Genomic DNA, 19,932 nt, shown 5'->3' with positions numbered 1-19,932 from the left:
AGATTCTAACTCTGTCACTCAGAAAAGCCAGCATTTATGTGCCTTTTACTGGCTGTCATTTATTTTTATTTTGGTGAGAGCGTGAGAAAAAAACACTGGATTTGAGGTGAAGGCAAGGTGTACTTATATGGCCGTGTGCAAGACAACAAGCTCATTTGAATGGCCAATTTGGTCGACAGTGTTGTGCTGTTTTAAAAATAGCCTCACATGCAAAGCCATTTAAATGGCTTGGCTTGTTCTAAGCTTGTTTATTTAGCCTGTTCAGCTTTTCACAGCATAATGGAGCAAAAATTGCCTCTGCCTGCTCAGGGATGAGGATTTTGGAAGACAGGAGCAGAATGGAGTGGTGTTGACATAAACAAATAAAACATCATGCTATTTTTGGCCAGATGGCTCAATATCAAGACTTGCTGATTGGGAGAAAATGCTATATATAACTTCAGTGTTAAGCTGCAGAGAGACACTGGGATTGAAGGAGCCATTGTTTACATGCAGCATCATAAAATGTTTCAATCTTAGCTTTTGGAAATAAAAAAACAAACAAATTCATAGGTCAGACTGTGTTATTTCTTATGTTTTCATGCATGATGTTTTTTACTCTGAACTCTGTCCACTCTGGTCAAGAGTGAGATACTGTATCGTCAGTACTACTGGCCAGAGTAGTGCCCAGGTGGTGACTCAATGACTGTGCAGACATCATGACCTTTTGTACAAAATTTCACCTGTGACAATGTACTTTATCTCAAAATATAATGGTTGCATTCTTAGTATTAATCCTTGTGTTTTCAGTGATTTTCAGAATATAGTTAAAAATTCCACTTTTGTGATGTGCCATTTCTCATTTCCTAATGCATGGAGAAGAAGAAGAAAAACTGCCTCTGAGCATTTGTTCTGTATCACTGAACATGCTGTCAATTGTCAGTATGGTATTTGTGACAAATCATATCTTAAAGATCTCATAGTACCGTACTGCCCCACTAGAACACTGCGCTCCCTGAATGCAGGCCTTCTTGTGGTCCCTAAAGTCCTCAAACAAATGTGGGAGGCAGAGTCTCAACTATCGGGCTCCTCTCCTTTGGAATCTTCTCTCAGTTTGGGTTCGACAGGCAGACACCCTCTCGACATTTAAGACTGGGCTTGAAAGTTTCCCTTTTTAATAAAGCTTATTGTTAGTGCTGGCTCAGGCCTTGGACCAGCTCCTAGTAATGCTGCTATGAGTTTAGACTGCTGGTTGACTTCCCATGACGCACCGGGCTCCTCTCTCCTTCTCTTCATTCTCCATCTAACATGGTATCCCCCCCCCCTTCTCTCTGTTCAATCCCCACCCAACACTGACCCCGACAGAAAGCCACCCACCTCTGAGCCTGGTTCTGTTCAAGGCTTCTTCCTGTTAAAGGGGAGTTTTTCCTCGCCATGTTCGTCTAATACCTGATGCTTGCTCATGTGGGGATTCTTTAATCCTTAATTTTGAGTTCTTGAATCGTTGGTTCTCTCTCTTAATTAAAGTGTTTGCTCTAGACCTGCTCTTTATGGTAAGCCTTCTTGAGATAAGATTTGTTATGAATTGGCACTATATAAATAATGACCGATGGATAGATGGATTGGTTGACAAATAACATGTGTATCCAACATTGCCATAAGAACACTGCAGTCCTTAGAGAGTACGATGGAGCTTTGGGTTTTTTTGTCTTATTTGTATGTATATCCTGCTCCCTCATGTACCAAATTAATCAGGATGTGAGTCACTCCCCGTATGTGTTGTCAGAAATAATGTTGGAGCACTCAGCATCATCTCAGTGATTATCCATGACATACCTGGAGTAGGTCGGTGCGGGAATACTTATAACCTCTGACTGTTATCAAACAAGTACACGACCAAGTACGAGACAAAACAACAACAAAAAAACACAAATGAATAAATCTTCCCATGACAAGACTAATGGTTTGGCAGCTGTATTAATCAATCATCATCTGTAAAAAATGTCAGATTTATAATATTCACAAAGAGCTGTGCTTTGTCTTCGTCTGTCTACTGAATCAAAGATGATATCTAAAAAATTGCAATTGATTTGATTTTGTACACAACATGCAGACTTCCTAGGTATTGATTAGTTGCTTTGTAAGAACTCCTTTGATGCGTTTTTACCAGTAGACACTGTGAAAAGAACAAAACCAGGAAAGTAAGCGAGTAAATAACTATCCAGCAATCAGTTTATCTATAACTAGGAATGCCATTTATCTTATATTAGTGTATAGTAGAGAGAAAGGGTTCAAATGACAAATAAATAATGATTTCAAGGAAACACAATAACCTGCAACAAAGGTCATTAGCTTCAAGCACTATGCACTCATTAGTATAATGAACAGTTTGAACTTTTAGTACAAATACGGCTTAATCAAATCATGCTCTTTTTTTAATACTCTTTATTAAAGAAAAATCCTCTATGCTAACAGTCCAGCACATTGTGAGAAGCCATCCAAACTTGCATTCAACGTCCTGGCTGCTATTCTATATTTCTGAAGACTTTGCTGCAATTTGCCGCATAGAAAAAGTAATTTACTCACAGGGCAACCACTCGAATCTCCAACTTTTCCATCCACTCACTCTACCCCTCTGTCTCAGAAAATATATAATACACCCTGGCGATATGCATGGACCAACACAAAGTCTGACATTTTAATTGAATTTACAGAGAATAGGCTTTGACAGCCAGATTCTCTGAGCATGCTATAGTAACTCAAAGTTTTTGTTTCCAATATTCACCTCTGGCTGAGTCATTCAGTCATAATCTCAATAGCTGGAGGGTGTCATCATTTTCTGCAAAGTGAGGAAATTTATTGCTCCGTATATAAAACCTTTTATTCGTCAATATCTTTTACAAAGAGATTAGGCTATATGAAACATGCAAAATGAGGCTTTAATTGAATTGGGGCATTAACAAGAAGCACATGTCCACAAGCCTTTTTGTTTCTATCAACCATATATTTAATTTCATTCAGCTGTGCGTATGTGCTGTTACAACTGTGGCCACTCTGTGGACCATAAAATCAGTGAAGTGAGCTGTAAATGTAATGCATTTAAATATAAATGAATAGGCCCCCATATTAAAATAACTGTGCAATACTTAACAAATTGGTTTTCACTGGAGTAATTAATTATTAACAAGTAATTTCATATTAAGGCAAACAGTATGAAAAAGAGGGTAACTGTAACTGTAATTTGTCCTGATCAACTTCGTGTCAGCGCATTGTCATAATCATAGCAGTATAGTCATAGAAAATTATCATTGCAGACATGCCTCTACTATTTCAATCTATTGGAAATATATCTTGGACTGTTTGTAGATGCACTTCTTTCAGTTGGTGGCTATAAATCTACAGTTTATAGAGAAAACTGTGCACGGAAAGCTCACATGAATTTTGTATTAATGTCAAAATGAGCTCAGTTCAAGCCAGATAGCAGTGAAGCACGGTCCTGATTCTGTGTCTGTTTTGCAGTAATTTAGGTCTCTCTAGGTGAGTGTGTGTGTGTGTGTGTGTGTGTGTGTGTGTGTGTGTGTGAATGCATGTGCTTCAGAACTCGGTCTTGGCTGGTGATTAGACTCCCTCGCCTCCTTCAGCACTCAGCTGTGAATATTCTTCCTGCAGTCCCTCATTGTGCATTCTGACTCATCTAGAGATTTCTTCAGATGTCTGCCCACAATGACGGTGACTCAAATAACCAAATTTTTGCACAAGTAAGGCAGTTTACATTGCCTGGTATTAAGTGGTTCCTACTTTTTACTTGTCTTCTCCTGAGTATGGTAGAAATCTGACTCAGAATCAGCTTTTTTGGCCAAGTATGGCCACATACACATAGTTTTCACATAGGTTTTCCACTGCTCTCATATACATAAACATAAAGATAAACAAACAGAAACAGAAATAACAAAACTGAATATAGTAATAACAGTAAACACACATTTAACTTAAGCCTCTATGTAAAATGTAAATAAGTAAAAGTATACTGTATATGTAAAAACTATGGCAATGTACAGGTACCATTATATACATGAGATAAATGGATATGTCATAAATATGCACATAATTAAGACTCATTGCTTACTTTTTTACAAAATGAACAAATTCACTATAATTTTCAGTAATCAAATATTGACAGCACAAAAGGGCCTCTGTGGTAATAGAAAGGGGAGAGAACAACGGGGAAAGAAATGCAAATTAGATCATGATTATGCACAGAAGTCCCTCTAAGTAAACAAATAAATTAATTAAAAGAACAGTAGTAACCTTGTTAACCTACAAGGTGTTTGCACTGCAAAGGATTTTGAAATCTGGAAAATTAAAGAGAGCAGCACAAGATCTCTGAAGCAGAAACGTAAAACCCCTGTGAGGAGGGAGCCAACAGGTCACACAGCTCTGAGTGATCATTAGGACAGATGGTAATATACAGCAGAGTGTTATCAGCATATGAGTGGAAATTTATTCCAAAAATGTAAATCTGATTACCAATAATTTAGATGAGCATTGAGGAATACTATATCCAACAATATTTTTTTGTTAGAACTGAATGTTTAGGATGAAAGGTAAATGACAATTTGGTCTGATGTTATTCAAACAATCTGGATTTGGAGTTGGGTCTTTATAATGAGGGTTGAACAACAGTTTTAGTAGCACTATTAGTACAAACTACTACTACTACTATGGGTGTTATTGGTTTTAACAAAACAATTCTACGTGCAAATCTTAACAACCTACTCTCCTCCTAGGCCAGCATTGCAGCATCTGTCTGGATTATTTTCCCTATGGCACCTGGATATCACCCTGTCCAGACAACTCAGACTACTGTCCCTCATGACTCCCAGTAAAGGAATGATGTTCCAAATTCTGCCAAAGCTGCTGTCTCTGTGTTTTTGAACACAAGCTGAAAATGTATCTGTAAGTCACTCCAATCAATGAAAGGAAAAGAAAAAATATAAAGTCAGCAAGGTTTTTGAAGTGTGTGATAAATATTGGCAGGGCATCAATAAATACAACCGCGCTATCACAGCATATGTTCCAGCCACTTACACACAGCACATGATATCATCACAATCTAAAAGTTTGAGCTGATGATTAGAATTTTCCACAAGGAGCTGCATGAAATATCAATTGTGCCCTTTGACTGGCATTTAGACACACTGCTCTACTGATTACTGGGGACAGCCAGGACTGTATTCTCTACTAATAGGGAAAAAATAGACACGGTGTTCATTAGTGGGGCCAAGTAATCAAAGGTACACAGGCCCTCATTAAACAGTTGCCAATCATGCATCCAGGATCAAGTCAGAGGCAGCCACAGGAGGCTTGGCTTAGCAGTAAGGCATGGTGAAAATACACTGATATTCTGACAGGCACCTTTCTTTTATGATATCATGCTGGCTAAAAGATGTAAATGTATATGAGTTTAAATTTGCTTCCAAGCTGATACTTAACTCTATAAGAAGCATGATGCCCTTCCTTTGAAAGAAGTTGAAAGCTAATACACATCACTAATCTCATCTGTGTTAGAGAGTCTGAGCCAAACTTAAAAAATGACTATAAAAATGCTTTTAAAAACAATGTTACCAAAGGCACATTCTACCCAGCTGTGCAACTGTTTCTGCAATATATTTCCATTAAGATAATTGGATGTACAGTTTAATTAATTGCTAAGGAGACTGTTCTGCTACACTCATTATAATGCACATTAGAGCATTTGTTGGTGAGTCTCTTTTCCAAACAGCGATGGGCTCAGTTTTATTGTTCATTACTCACTGATAGAGTGATCGTAAAGCAGTCTTTAGGGGTTAGCCATGGTCACACAAGCAAAGGTGCTGACTGGTTGGTGGCTGAAACAGTCACGGTCACACACAACACAACAAGCGCAGGCAGGTGGTGGAATCAAAGGACCACTGAAAGTGATGCTTAATAGGACACCCAAAGGCTGGCAGTGATGCAACAGAGATGGAGAGGGACCTGATCAAAGAGGAGGGTGAGCTGAGAGCAGTCATCAGTGGGATATAGACCCAAAGAGCTACCGCAGTATTTTGTGCTGTATCTGGTATAAAGTTTAATTAATGCAAAATGCAGGTAAAATATCATACTAATATCTCTATATGTACAATGCTTTGGTCATTGTAACACCAAGGAACAGAATACAGGTTTAATGCTCAGTCTGTTGCACTCATAGACATTTATTATATATATCTCAGATGTATGTGCAAACATGAGCACAAATGCACTCGCATACAGTATATTGTCAGACCCATACAAGGGGAATCCTCAAGACATGCCAGGAGATATTGTTATCATATATCATCAAAGGGATCTCCCTCATAGCAAATGAAGCAACATAACAGCCGTAATTTTAAGTGACTGGCTACTTTGCCCTTATCAGTCGTAACGCTACGTCTGGCGAGTGTTCACACGGGAAAGGTTTACTCCATTTGTGACTGAACAGATCTGTGATCACTTAATTCTCTTATCTTGAAAGCCATTCATTAAAACAACTTACAGGGAAAAATTACCATGCACAGTTGAACCAACCGAACCATGTTCACTTTGCTCTGACAAATTACTCTGTGGTAAAGGATTAATCTCAGTCTGAGTAGATCTATATGCCTGAATTAACTCTACTTTTTTTTTTTTTTTGTGTGTAATTTTTCATGTCGACTTCCACCTTTATTCACCAGAATTCATTCATCTGAAGTTCTGAAAAGAGCATCAAAGGTTAACAGCAGAAATTTCCTCCATATGGTACAATTTTAGAGGTGAAAATGGACACGCAATGTGAAAACTATAATGGTATGCAAGTGAGTATTTACTCTTCTTTTGTGATAATAAAAAGCACTAAATATTCAGAGGTGTCATGTTACTCAGACTTGAGACCAAACAGTGAAGTGAGTTTTTTTAAAAATACTAAACTAATAGAAAAAGAACAAATGTCTGGTTGAATAAGAAACATTGCTGCATGGTTTTTAAAGGCAATAAGTGGACAAAATGTCAATCTCAACAAGGAACTGAGAAACTGTTAAAATGAGAGGCTTGATGGATTCTCAGTGAAGCCTTTTAGTAAAACGACAGTTACTATAAACAGAAGGGTGCGTACAAGCGTAAAAACAATTAATGTTTGACGTGGGGGCAGGCAAGAAAGAAACCATTACTGAGGACTCGACTCTCAATCAAACTGTGGCCATGAATGTACATTAAAGACGTAGCTGGAGAGGAGAGATATGCCACAGTCTGTTTTGACAATTTCAGTGCTTTCTCCAATAATCTGCTATGACTGCTCTCTTCATATTCAAACACGAACAAAATTCATGAAAGACCTTCAAAGCCCTTTTAGAGCATTCTCTGTTCAACACCAAGGATGGGTCCACTCCCAGCTTGATTATTTTCAGACCTTTCTTTGTTCTCTACTTTGTTTGGTGGAGAGAACACAAAGCTTTGTTTGAAAGGCCAATGTGATGGGCTCTCATTCTGATTGTAAAATCCCATGGATGTGTAAACAAAGTTAGAGCAACCTCTAAAAATGCATGGGATTTCATTCATATCTCTTGAGGCAAGTGTCTTGCATTTAAATAGACAGTGAATGGATGAACAATTACTGTTTTTCTTTGTGTGCTGAGTTCAGAGTGTCTTGCTACCATGCAGGGCCCAATTTTGTCTCTCTTTGTGGCTTTTAAGTTCTGTTAGAAAGTGCAGCACAGGTGTGTAGGCTCTATGCTATAGTTGAGTGTATGTGACTGTCGGTCTTACCCACTGATCTGACCTTCAGTAGACAGCTTAAAGGAATATGGAGCCCACAAAAACATATTTTCTGTTTACCTCGAGGTGGTTGTATTTAGTATTCCTCATGCAAACCTTCAGCTCCTCTGCAATAGCCACATTAAACACACAAAACAAAGGTTAGACTCTTCTCACCTTGCAGCTATTACCATGAGACACGACTTTAGCCTGAGGGTTATGAATACATTCTGGAAGAATTTTGACTTTTAACAAACTCAGGGTAAGAGAGTTATTTTGAGGTAAAGAAAAAAAAATCAAATATTAGTCATATATATTTGATTTTGTTAGAAAAGAAAATCCAATTGTATATCATTTGTGTTATTATTGTTTGTTTTGTGCATTAAAGAGACACTAATTGGCTTTCTTTTCGAGAGTTAGATATTACATTTAAACCACATGCGGTAAATATGTTGTTGGACCAGCAGTACAGATGTATAGCTTAGTTTAGCCTTCAGATAGAGCTGGTCTGGTTTAAAAAATCCTCCTGCCAACACCTCATAAGCTAACTAAGCTAATCACTACTATATACTTTTTTTTGTTTAATCTATACAAAAACTATAAAATGACAATTCTGCATTTGACAGGTGATTATTTGCTGGACTACTTCTTGACTGGGAGGAGTTGCTGGTGGAGATAGGAAGGTTCTGGTTGCGTCCAAGAAATAGTCTGGGACATAACCCCATGTAAACCAGCAAATTGGAATTTTTAAATTTTGGGTTTTGTATGGATTAAAGAAATAAGATATAGCATATCAATTACTGAGCTTTAAAGGTGCTGGTAGCCAGGTTATCTGTTTTCTTCTGTTTCCAGTCTCTATACAAAGCTAAGCCAACTAGCTGCTTGCACCAGGTTCATGTTTACCGTACCTACATGAGAGTGGTATTAATCTTCTCTTCTAACTCTCTGAAACAAAAAGAATAAACGTGTTATCCAAAATGTCAAAATATTCATGAAATATAGGCTACTATAATGTGTGTAATGAACTATATATATTTACATAAAAGCCATACAACAGCCCTAATATTTAATGCAAGCATTGTTCTTCTTCACATAGGCTAAGAAGCATAATAAATGCTTAGGTTCAAGAGCAGATGGTAGGAACTCATCAGTATGGCGAGCAGCACATTTCTCCTGTTGTGACATAATTAAATAATGACGTATATAATACATCTATGATTTAGTAAACTTTACGAAGTATGCGGCAACACACATACATGTGTTTTACGATGAAGAAATGAGAAAAATGGATACAACATACTGCACACACAAACAAACATTTAATACATAAAATATAAACATTGTATAATGCATGATGATAAGCACCAATGACTACCATCCAGCATCTGTTAAAATCACCTTCATCTGGTTCAGCTGTATAGGAGTTCTTCTCGAAACTTTATTTTCACATTATTGCCCATTTGTATTCGCTTCTGTTCCTCCCTGTGATTGTCCGCTGAGAGGTAAGAGCGACTGTAGAAGTTGTAACTCTGAGCACGACACTGTAGATGAGCCTTCTACCTTCTAAACCCATTTGGGAGAAGGTCTCTAAAGGTGACAGATGAAACCATGAGGGAAAGGCAAGAAAAAGGTGAGAGGAGAGAACAAGGGTTTATAAAGAGGTACCTCAGGTCTTAAAGAATCCTCTCCCTGCATCTGCCATTATCCCAGTGTGCCTGTCTCTTGTTTCGAAAGAGACCTGTGAGCCACTGAGCCCAGGGTTATTAATTTGCAGCCCTAATGTTCTGTGGCAAAGGAATTGGAGTCATCTCAACACAAACAAATTGGATCTTGCAGCTCATCTGTAATGCGATACATACCCGCAGCTATAGTGGAGCGCTGACTGACCCCCTCCAACAAGCAGGAGGAGGATACGACTAAATTCTCTGGTGTGACAGCGGTTCAGTGGTCAAGCTGGGCTCCAAATAAGAGGAGTGGACGAAGAAAAGCTTTGTATGACATCAATGATTGATTGGCTTCTGATGAGGTGTTGAATGCAGCTGGTCAGTGGGTCTGAATCTATTTGTCAGACATGAATGAAGTAATATTGAGTTAAGGGGAAAAGAAGACAGTATATGGGAGAAAAATGGACATACCGATAGGATGAGAAAAAAAGAAATAACAGGCAGCACTGCAGGGTAAGAACAGGCGGTGGTTTGGGAAAAATGTTGTGATACTGTGATCAGTGTTTCAGCACACACAGGCTATTACGCAGCCTGTCAGAGCCACCTCCCTTGGTGCTCGCCCTCTTTTCTTGTCCATCCTTTGGCCATCCTCGACAATAATCACTGCAGCTACAAGACTATTTTTGCTTCTCTCACTTTCTGGCTGTTGTGACCTTTATTGGCCGTCTTGCTCCATGGCGCAAACGTTCACATGCCGAGCGCACAGTGCCTTGCACGTAAAAGTAAGGAAGTGTCTGCCCTTGCAGCAAATGTAGGAGCTTTTTCTTGAAAGATCAAAATGACAAAATTGTGGCCAGGACTCCACTTTTGTGCTGTTAAAGAAGATTTAGATCCCAGATAAAGATATGGGATTTCAGACCTGGTGCCTGGCTACCTTTGAAGTTTATTCATGTGAATGAGCTAGTTGAACTACACGTTAACCCTGTGGAGGCTGACTTGGACTTTAAATAATGACCTTCATTTACTGGCAGGAACATAAACCGCACCTATTTAAGAGTTATAGCCTATAAATCAGGAAGTACATCATATCATATTTCTACACATATATTAACATTCAATGTTGTCAAAATATGTTTTTACCTGCAATAAATCATAACACCGTAGCAATGTCTGGCCCAGCTTTTTACAGCATTACATTTCTAAATATGAAAACAGCAGTAAAACTGCACCAGGGAAAATGACATTGCATTTATGGAGCAGAGTCTTTCAGCACAACAGTAGGCAGCAGCTGCACTCTTCATTTTCATTTCCACTCAGCTTTAATAGAATTCCCTATCACTCTAAATTCTTTTGGAGATATCTGTGAAATTTTATTCTCGTCAGTTGCACTCTTGTGCAATAATGTCTTGGCTTATTTGAACTTCAAAAAAAAAACACATCTCATGCAAAAAAAAATAATACAAAAAGCAAAATATGTGGACAGGGAATATGTTTTTCCCTTCTCATACTGCGGTGGGTGTGTTTGTGTCCAGTATACTGTGCAAATGTGGCTCCCAAAATCCATTATTTTTGTCTTTTATCATCATCACATTAACAGTGTCATAGGTGGTAATTGATTTTACGGATTCACATATTTGCATCTGAATTTTATGTCCAACCTGAATTAGTTCAGCCCTGATCTTGAGTTGTGTTACATATTGGTTGCAGGTATTTAGTTCCTCTTCTCCTTCTTCTGATTATTATTATTATTTATTATCATTATCATTATTATTACATGGTTGGTTTTACATCTTCAGTTTTTCTTGATAACATTAAATATTTATGACTCCTAAATCTATTAACAGTTTAACACTCAAAACTAAGCTACATCATCAGGACCGGTAACAGCTCCCACAACTGCCATCAGATTCTGGTTAAAATGTCATTAGATCGGATCGGTGCATAGAAATATGTGACATCACTTTTATCCAGCTGAGCCCCGCCCACCTCCAACCAGTGAAAGCTGCAAGGACAAAAACACAAATGCAGAAATCTTTCAAAATAATCAAAGCTGTTTTAACTTTGGCAGAAATGACTGTGATCATGTAGAGCCCCATCGCTCATGGCAAGAAGCTCTTTGACAAAACAGGGTTTCAGGGCCTTTAAATACTACCATTCAGTTATTTTGGCTCACCAAGTCAAATTGAAGAAAGTTGAAGTGACTAATTTAAGTGCCACAAAAATGTCCAAGTCCTTCTGACATTATTGTTGTCCACTTGATTCAAGTGACTTGAACTAATCAAATAAGTAGGCTCACAACAGACATCACTGGTCCACTTAGAGTAATTGTGGAGGCTGTTAAATAAAGGTACTTCTGTGGCTTCTATCTGCACTAAGAGAGATGACAGTCCATCTCCAAACCACATCCTTGACCACTTCTGAGTTTAATGACGACTGTGTGGTATTTGTGCATACTTTACTATCACTTGTAAAACTGTTTTTACAGCGTGCAGGCTTTCCATCTGCTTCCAAACGGTGGCTCCTGGGGTTTCAGCGATGGATTTAAATAAGGATTAAATGGTGGCAGAAATTATTTGTAACTGGTCAGTTCAGCGAGATGGGAAGCTGGATGCTGCTGCAGGAAAAAAAAAAACATCCACTGTAGGAGAAGATTAACGTCATACACATGCTGGAAGTAGTCAGTGGAAGTAAACGCGTGCATTTACAGTGGGTGGACGCTGTTTTCCTCCCTTTACGCGCACGGCGAAGCGCATCGGACCGCTCTCCTCCCCTCTCCATCTCTCTCTCTTTCTCCCCCCCCTCTCTCTCTTTCTCTCTCTCTCTCTCTACTCTCTCTCTCAAGGAAGCCGTTTCAACTTTCCGAGGGCGACAACATTTCAGTCGACTCTCAAGGTAAACGGTTTATTGGGAGGGGAGACCTTCATATTTATAGAGGAGAGACATTACGAGAGTGTGACGGCGGTGTTTTGGCCGAGCGGAGCAGCGGAGACCTGTTCGCCCGAAATGATTGGCTTTTTCTACGAATGAGAAAGTCTGAGAAATGTCTTTTTCCCTGGGCGACACCGTCCGCATCCCTGCCATAATGTACAGGCGGAAACAAGCGATTGTTCGCATCTTTCAAGCAATATTGGGATTGTCAAGAACTCAAAGGTAGGACATTAATTCATCCATTAAAGCTAAAAACGCATCTTTCCTGATTTTTTTTTTTTTTTTTTTAGTTTGTTGTGAGCATAGTTTGTTCTTTGCAGCGGGGGGTTAAGCCCTTATTAAAGCTGTAAAATGTGTGATCATGAGTATCTAATGATGGGTAGTAAATTGTCTTCATGCATAATGCGTTTTGACGGTAACGCACATGTTTGTATCTCAGTGTTGAATAGAAGTAAGAGGTGAAGTGTCGCACTGCAATGTGCCTGTTGTGATGGAGGGTGCTGTTAATAAAGAAGTCAGCACACAGTTTCCACCTGCGACTGCTGGAGCATAAATCCCATCCCCTCGTCTTTGTGTGTGTTATGACTGAAATATGCTTTAGGCATGAAGTCATCAAGTCACTCTGTGCACTCCGTGTGGTGTAACAATGCCTTCTCCTGTATAGAGATTGGTCACAGAGTGCATCTCCAGGAATGTTTTTCACCTCGTAAACAAAGAAACCCAAGAAGAAATTGACAAAGAGCATGAAACGGAGTGGTTATACTAATAATGCTTTATTCTAATCATCTTCATTTTTCTGAATACCATAAGTCACTGTTTAAGGTGATGACTGGGTTAATTGTTTCAGCCAAGATTTAACAGCTTGGGCAAAATAAAGAGGCATGCAGCAAGGAGCTCATGAACACACACACACACACACACACACACACACACACACACACACACACACACAGAGGGAGAGAGAGAGAGAGAGAGAGAGAGAGCTATCAATCCCCACCTTTTACCTCTGATCTACCCCTGGTGCAACAATTGGGATGGCACAAGTGATGTCAGGTCTGATCGCCACTTGAACTGCAGTCCTAATAGAACTGCAGAAACCTTCACCAGAGAGTGGCTGGTTTTCAACTCACAGCTTCAGCAGTGTTTTTGGAAAATTGGATGTTTTCTCAAATCTATTTCAGATCTAATCTACCACAACTTTATTTTACTGTTGTCTGATTTGAAGTGCTTTGTTTGCTGCTACACTGAATTTTCATGTCTATCTATCTATCTATCTATCTATCTATCTATCTATCTATCTATCTGTTCACAAACAGAATAACGACACAACACAAGCTAAATTCTGGTGTCTTACAGCTACTGTAGATCATGATCAATAGGCAATGAAGACAACTTAGCCAGAGTCTGCCTCTCACCAACAACACATCATTTCAGGAACAGCGTACGTGGCTGCTACTGACAGCAACATCCCACTGAATTATTCAAACACATGTTGCTGAGATTTCCAATGGAGGACTTACACATCAAGGAACATTTTAAATCACCTGACAGAGGTGTGGAACACTAAACCAAGTACTAATGGTGTAGTGGTACACGGGAGGAGACAAGTGTCCAGAGGAGTGCTGACTCCTCTGTGGAAGGTTCCTTACTAAGGGTTTAATGTTTAATGTTTAATCAGCTCCACAGATAGACATGTAGACAGAGGAGACAGACTATCAGCAGTGGCTGCTGACACAGGAATAGGATTCAGATTCATTTCAAGTGGATTATGACATTTTACACAGTTTCCTTTGATGATAATTGTTCATAAAAGGATCAGTCAACATGGTTTTAAGCCCATTACTCACTTTATCCTTTTCTGTTGCTTAATCTGTCTCTGGACTTTCATGTTCTTAGGCCATGGGCAAGGTTCACCAACAAATGTGATTTGGAATGAATCTGCATTTTCTGCAATGAGCTCTCATGCATTATCTGCAATCATCAATAAACTACCTAGCGTTACCTTATTATGCATATTATATGCCAGCCACTGCTTCCAAGATTGAATTACAGAAAGATGAATTTGTTGTTGAGCGCAGTGAGCAGATCTCCACATGCGGTATCCAGGAAAAGCTGTGAGAGACACAGGCTGGACGAAATGGGCGGGTAAACATGGCCGACAGATAAGACACATTGGTATTCAGCTGCATCTCGCCACGCTGGCCTCGAGGCCTGGCTGATAATACCCGCTCTCGGCTTCAGGGTCAGAGGTCTGAGTTTGATTGGCAACAGGCTGACACAGGGAAATAGAGTGTGCTGACTGGAGTCTAATGGGGTTGAGGCGCACAGACATATCAGCGTGGCTGGCATGTTAGCAGTGCCACGGTCTTATTCTTACCCTTGTGCACCTGGATGCTTACAGGTTGTTCACTAATCTATTAGCCCCTTGTCAGACACCTCTGGGCTTTGCTACACAGCAGCACTGCAGCACACAGGCCTGCACTTGTGCCATCTCTGTCACCCTGAATTGTTTTTCTCGCAACAGCGTTTGCTCTGCCTCATTCAGTTTCAGCTGTACCTCCCAACTCTTCATACCTCCCAGCCGCTGCTGCCTACCAACATGCCCAAATGCACTCAACCAGAGAATCACATATAAGTGTGATCTCTCCCTTTATTTTCGTCCTCCTAATACACTCTTCGGTGCTCTCTCTTTCTCTCCCGAAAACATCCACCCACTCATACACACATATATTTACTCACAACCGTGCATGCACAAAACACAGACGCCCACAAGCACATGTGCAGATACACAAACAGAGAGAAGAGTGATTATTTCTATAACATTCATCTTCACAGATTCTGAGGTGTCCTACATTGCTCAGCTTACATTGAAATGGTTTATTCACACTTAAATTCCCATTAACCAAAAAAGCCCCTCTCTGCACCACAAACACAGCAGCAACGTATTTGGAAGCATGACAACAACAAAAAGATTTCTCAGAGCACCCCTAAGTAATGACACAAGAAGTAATCCGCTGTCAGCTTGTAGTATTTGTACAGAGTGGGAATCTTACAGTGGCAGAAACAGGGAAGTTCTTAGAAGAATACTTATTATTGCTCTATGCATGACAGCCATTGTTTCTAGTTCCTCACACCATGTCACTGAGATTGAGTTCCTTAGCACTGATCTTTCTGCAACACCCAATGCACTTGTCAGCAGTAATGGAAGACATATTCAAATCCTTTAAGTAAAAGTGGTCATACCACACTGTGAAAATACTCCAGTACAAGTAAAAGTCCAAAACCAAAACCTTATGTAGGTAAGGGTGCATACGTATTGTCAGCAATATTCACTTGACGTATTAAGAGTAAAGGAAAAGTGAAAAATGATCCCTGTGTGTTTACTATTATAAATGATGTAGGTGCTGTAGATGTAGCAGGTACTGTAATGTGCAAGTGGCATTTTACTGCTGTAGATGTTTAAGGTTGCAGTGAGTTTAACACAATGCATTTCCAACAAACCCAAGTCATTTTAAGTAGTTTATTTGTCTTCAGAAGTTGGAGAACTTCCCCAACCCATAAAGGAGCACTCTATCCTTCAGTTTATCCAAAAAAAATCCAATTTATGATGACCAAATTTGGAGATACACAGTCCTCACTGGATGGTAAAGGTATGAAAAATTGTAATCTGAAAAGTAAATAAAGTAGTGGAGTAAAAAGTACTAAGTGACGTCTTAGATGCTGTGGAATAGAAGTGTAAAGTTGCTTAAAATGGAAATACTCAAGTAAAGTACAAGTACCTCAAATTTGTACAGTAGTTGAGAAAATGAAATTATGTAAATGTTCCACACTCCACACTGCTGGTGTGTTTGGAGATGATACTGAGGAAAAAAAACTTGGCATCATAGTCTGAGGCTCCACTATCTGACTTTAGCTTGTTTTGGAACAGTAACATGTTTTGTGTTTTTGAGGCGATATCTGTTGAAGCTGCAAAATCGCAGCATCGAATCTAAACTGTGGTGTGGAAGTCAGTGGAAGTAGCTTGTCCTCTTGCGCACTGTCACATGTGATTATGCTAATGACAGCAGTGGTTCAGTATTAATGCAGTAGTGATTTATTGATGTTAAAATGCTATTTGTAGCCCCTTTAACCAATATGGCTGTCCTTTGATTTGAAAAAAAAAAAAAAAAAAAGCTTTCTGACATTTTCAAAACTCCTAAGGGGTCACAAGAGTGACACCCAGTTGGAACCAATAAGTAGAAAGCAGTAGAAATTAAAAAAAAAAAGAAGCAGCTGCAGTTCATGTCCACAAAATCAGTTTGGATTATTCATCAACCCCACCCAGGAGGTCACAGCTAATTTTCAACAGCAAATCATCACCCCTGGAGTTGGAACAGCTGCATTATTTTAAGGACACTTAAACAAGGTAGATGCCAAAGACCAACGTGCTCCAAAAAAGCAGCAGTGTATGCAGCAATAGCATCCTAAGTAGACAGCAACCTCAGCACCCCCTCATATTTGGTTTTTCACAAGAATTTGTAAGCACTCACACTTTCAGTCAACCAACTCAAGAACTGCACGAGTGTGCGATCCCTGGAGCTATATGGGAACCAAAGGGTGCGTTGGTGTGGAACAACAATGTCAGCACATTCAGACACAGGTCGTCCAACAGGGAGGAACCATGAAAACGTTGTGGGCTGTCCAGTGCTTACTGAGCTTAAGGAAGCCTGGGAGCATGGGGCTTCTATTTTATTCATGGGGCAAAAAACCCAAAAAGTATTGCAAACAAAAACTCTACGTTGGGAGAAATGAAAAAGAGAGTTTAAGAAGTGCAACATAAAACGAGTAAAGGAATCTAAGAAGTGATGATAATGCTGTAAATGAAGGACAGAGGATGCTACATAAATAATGGGGATGACACTGCAGTTTATTGGCCAGTTAGTCTCCTCCTCAGGACACTGATGTAGCAGGACTCTTTTTTACAACGGAAAACTATTCTAGAGTACAGCTTGACAACATCCTTTAATAAGAAGTTGCAATGCTGGAAATAAAGAGGGAAAATTATGATATTTTCATCACTTTTCCGAACCTCTTGGAAAGTCATGCACACTACTCTTTTTAAATAAATGCTTGACACAGAATGGAAAGATTAAGACTGTAAGAGGTTTGGGACCAGGATTAACCAAAGGATATTGAAAATATATTAATCGTCTATGAGACAATATTATTAACCTGTGCACGGACCAGCTAATATCCATATCCCATCACCACAAAGCTATTTTTTATTATGTGTAATCTTGTTGTCTTCAATTGGAAATATGTCCTGTTTAAGCATTTGGAAATTGTGCAAAAAGCCAGACATACACGATTAGGGTCAGGACCCTGAGAAATAATCTCCTTTTCAGCATTTCTATTTTAAATGCAGATTAATCAGGTAAAGGTTAAAGGTGACAACTGAGAAGCAGAGACCCCCGGGTTATTTGTTGTAGTGTGGAAATAGCTGGAAGGGGAAGAAGTACTTGCCATCAGTGGCTGTCCTTTGTGGTAGCACAACCCGATCTCATGGGTTGCCTATATATAGCGTGGCTTTTTAATGACATTTTGCATGCCATGTGTATGCATTTTAATCTTTTTTTCATGTCATTTACCGCTGTTGTTAGTCTGCGGTCAAGTTAGATGATGGTGAAGAAAGATGATGATTTGGGTTAAAACTATAAAAGAAGGACACTAATAATGATAATAATAATAATACAAACATGCAAGTATGCAGATGTTCTGACATACACACATACAAACACACACACACGCAAATGCATAACACATAGACAAAAGTATAAAGCAGAATAGAGAGTTTTATGGGGATAACCTATAGAAATTAGTTTTCAAGCAGGAATGGGAAAAGGATGAAAGGCCTTGGACAGATGATTGGAGTGGCCGACAGCTAGAATAGGGGCTCAGTCAATTCTGCATTTTATTGGAAGGGAGGCAAGAATTGGAGTGATGTGGCACCAAGGACTATTTTTTGTCAACAGCCTAGCTACTGCATTTCACAAGTAATACAAGTGAAGAGGGACTGTTAGCATTCAAATATAAGCATTCCTCTGTGGTTGGCTTAAGTATTATAAAGATTGATAAATGGTAGGTTACTTAACAGTCTATTTGTGTGGTTGTGCATCTCTGGTTTATATTTATGGTGAGATGTCAGAACATTAAAGGCCATTCGAAGTTGTCAAAAAACATTTAACTTTAGTTTTTAGGATTAAAAAATCCAAATCAGAAGATGCAGAAGTGTCCAATATTTAAAAAATGTATTGAAAATGCCCATTTCAGTTCTAAAAATTCTAATTCAGACACTGAAATTCGAAAATATAAACTTCAGATCTGAACATCTGGATAAACAATTCATTTTGGAAGGACGGAACTAATACAGAAATTATTACATTTCACGGTTACTTATTCAGTCGCTCATCATATTCAAAGCTTTCTGGTCATTAGTGATTCCACAGAAATAAGGCAGACTTGGCCATCTTAGTTAACGATACAATGTTATGTTATAGGTGAGTAGAAAAAAAACCAAATGTCTTGTGCTCATCTTTAACTAATTTTAACTTTTATTATACAGGGTTCACAAAAAGTTAGGGATATTCGACTTTCAGGTGAAATTTATGGAAAATGTAAAAAGTTAATGCTACAGTGTTATTATATCATGAAAGTAGGACATTTAAGTATCAGCATGCAATGGTAGTTTCTTCATCTTAAACAATTTATTGAAAGAAAATCTAACAACAGTGGAGGGTAAACAAGGGTAAACGTAAAATTGGGATGTGGCCAAAAGACGTCCACTCCTCTCCTTTCTGTGACTCTTCCAGTCTCTGTATCTCTGTTGCAACCTCCTGATGACACTCTGTGACCCTCTAAGCTCAGTGGACACTTCTGTCTGAGGACCTGTTTGAAGCCTCCAGTGTTGAGGTGCTGCTGATCAATAGTTAGGTGTCATCTTGGTCTCATGATGTCAGAATGTGAACAGCATGATGAGGAGGACTGTTTAAATACCAATTCTAACTGAAGCAGGAAATGTATTGGTGGTGGTTCATCCTGAAATTTCACCTGAAAGCCGAATATCCCTAACTTTTTGTGAGTAGTGTATATTCACATGGTAAAGAAAATTTGCAACCAGTGTTAAACTAATTTCAGCATAAATGTCAGCCATAGATTTATGCAGATGTGGAAGATGTGAGCTCCTTATGTGTGGGAGGCCTTAACTGATTCATATCAGAAATTGATTGATGACACCTATGAGGACCCCAACAATGGAGCAATAGCAATCAAATTATAGGGTACAATAGTAGATGTCAATGCTTTGATGTATTACTGTCACTACAATCGTGTCTGTATATGTGTCTGTTACTTTATGTGTCAAGAGTGAGGAAGCAAATGAAACTTAATTGAATCATCCGCAGGGTACCACTCTTGACATTCAGAATGCTGTATAAGTTGCTGCTGCTGAGGGAATGACAGCTAAACTTTGATCTGATGTGAGCAAGTGTTGAGTAAACTGTTACCTGCAGGTATATTTCAAATGTGATTTACCCTCCAG

This window comes from Pempheris klunzingeri, chromosome 18, assembly GCF_042242105.1.
Source record: "Pempheris klunzingeri isolate RE-2024b chromosome 18, fPemKlu1.hap1, whole genome shotgun sequence".
Lineage (NCBI taxonomy): Eukaryota > Metazoa > Chordata > Actinopteri > Acropomatiformes > Pempheridae > Pempheris > Pempheris klunzingeri.
This window is presented reverse-complemented; position numbering follows the sequence as displayed.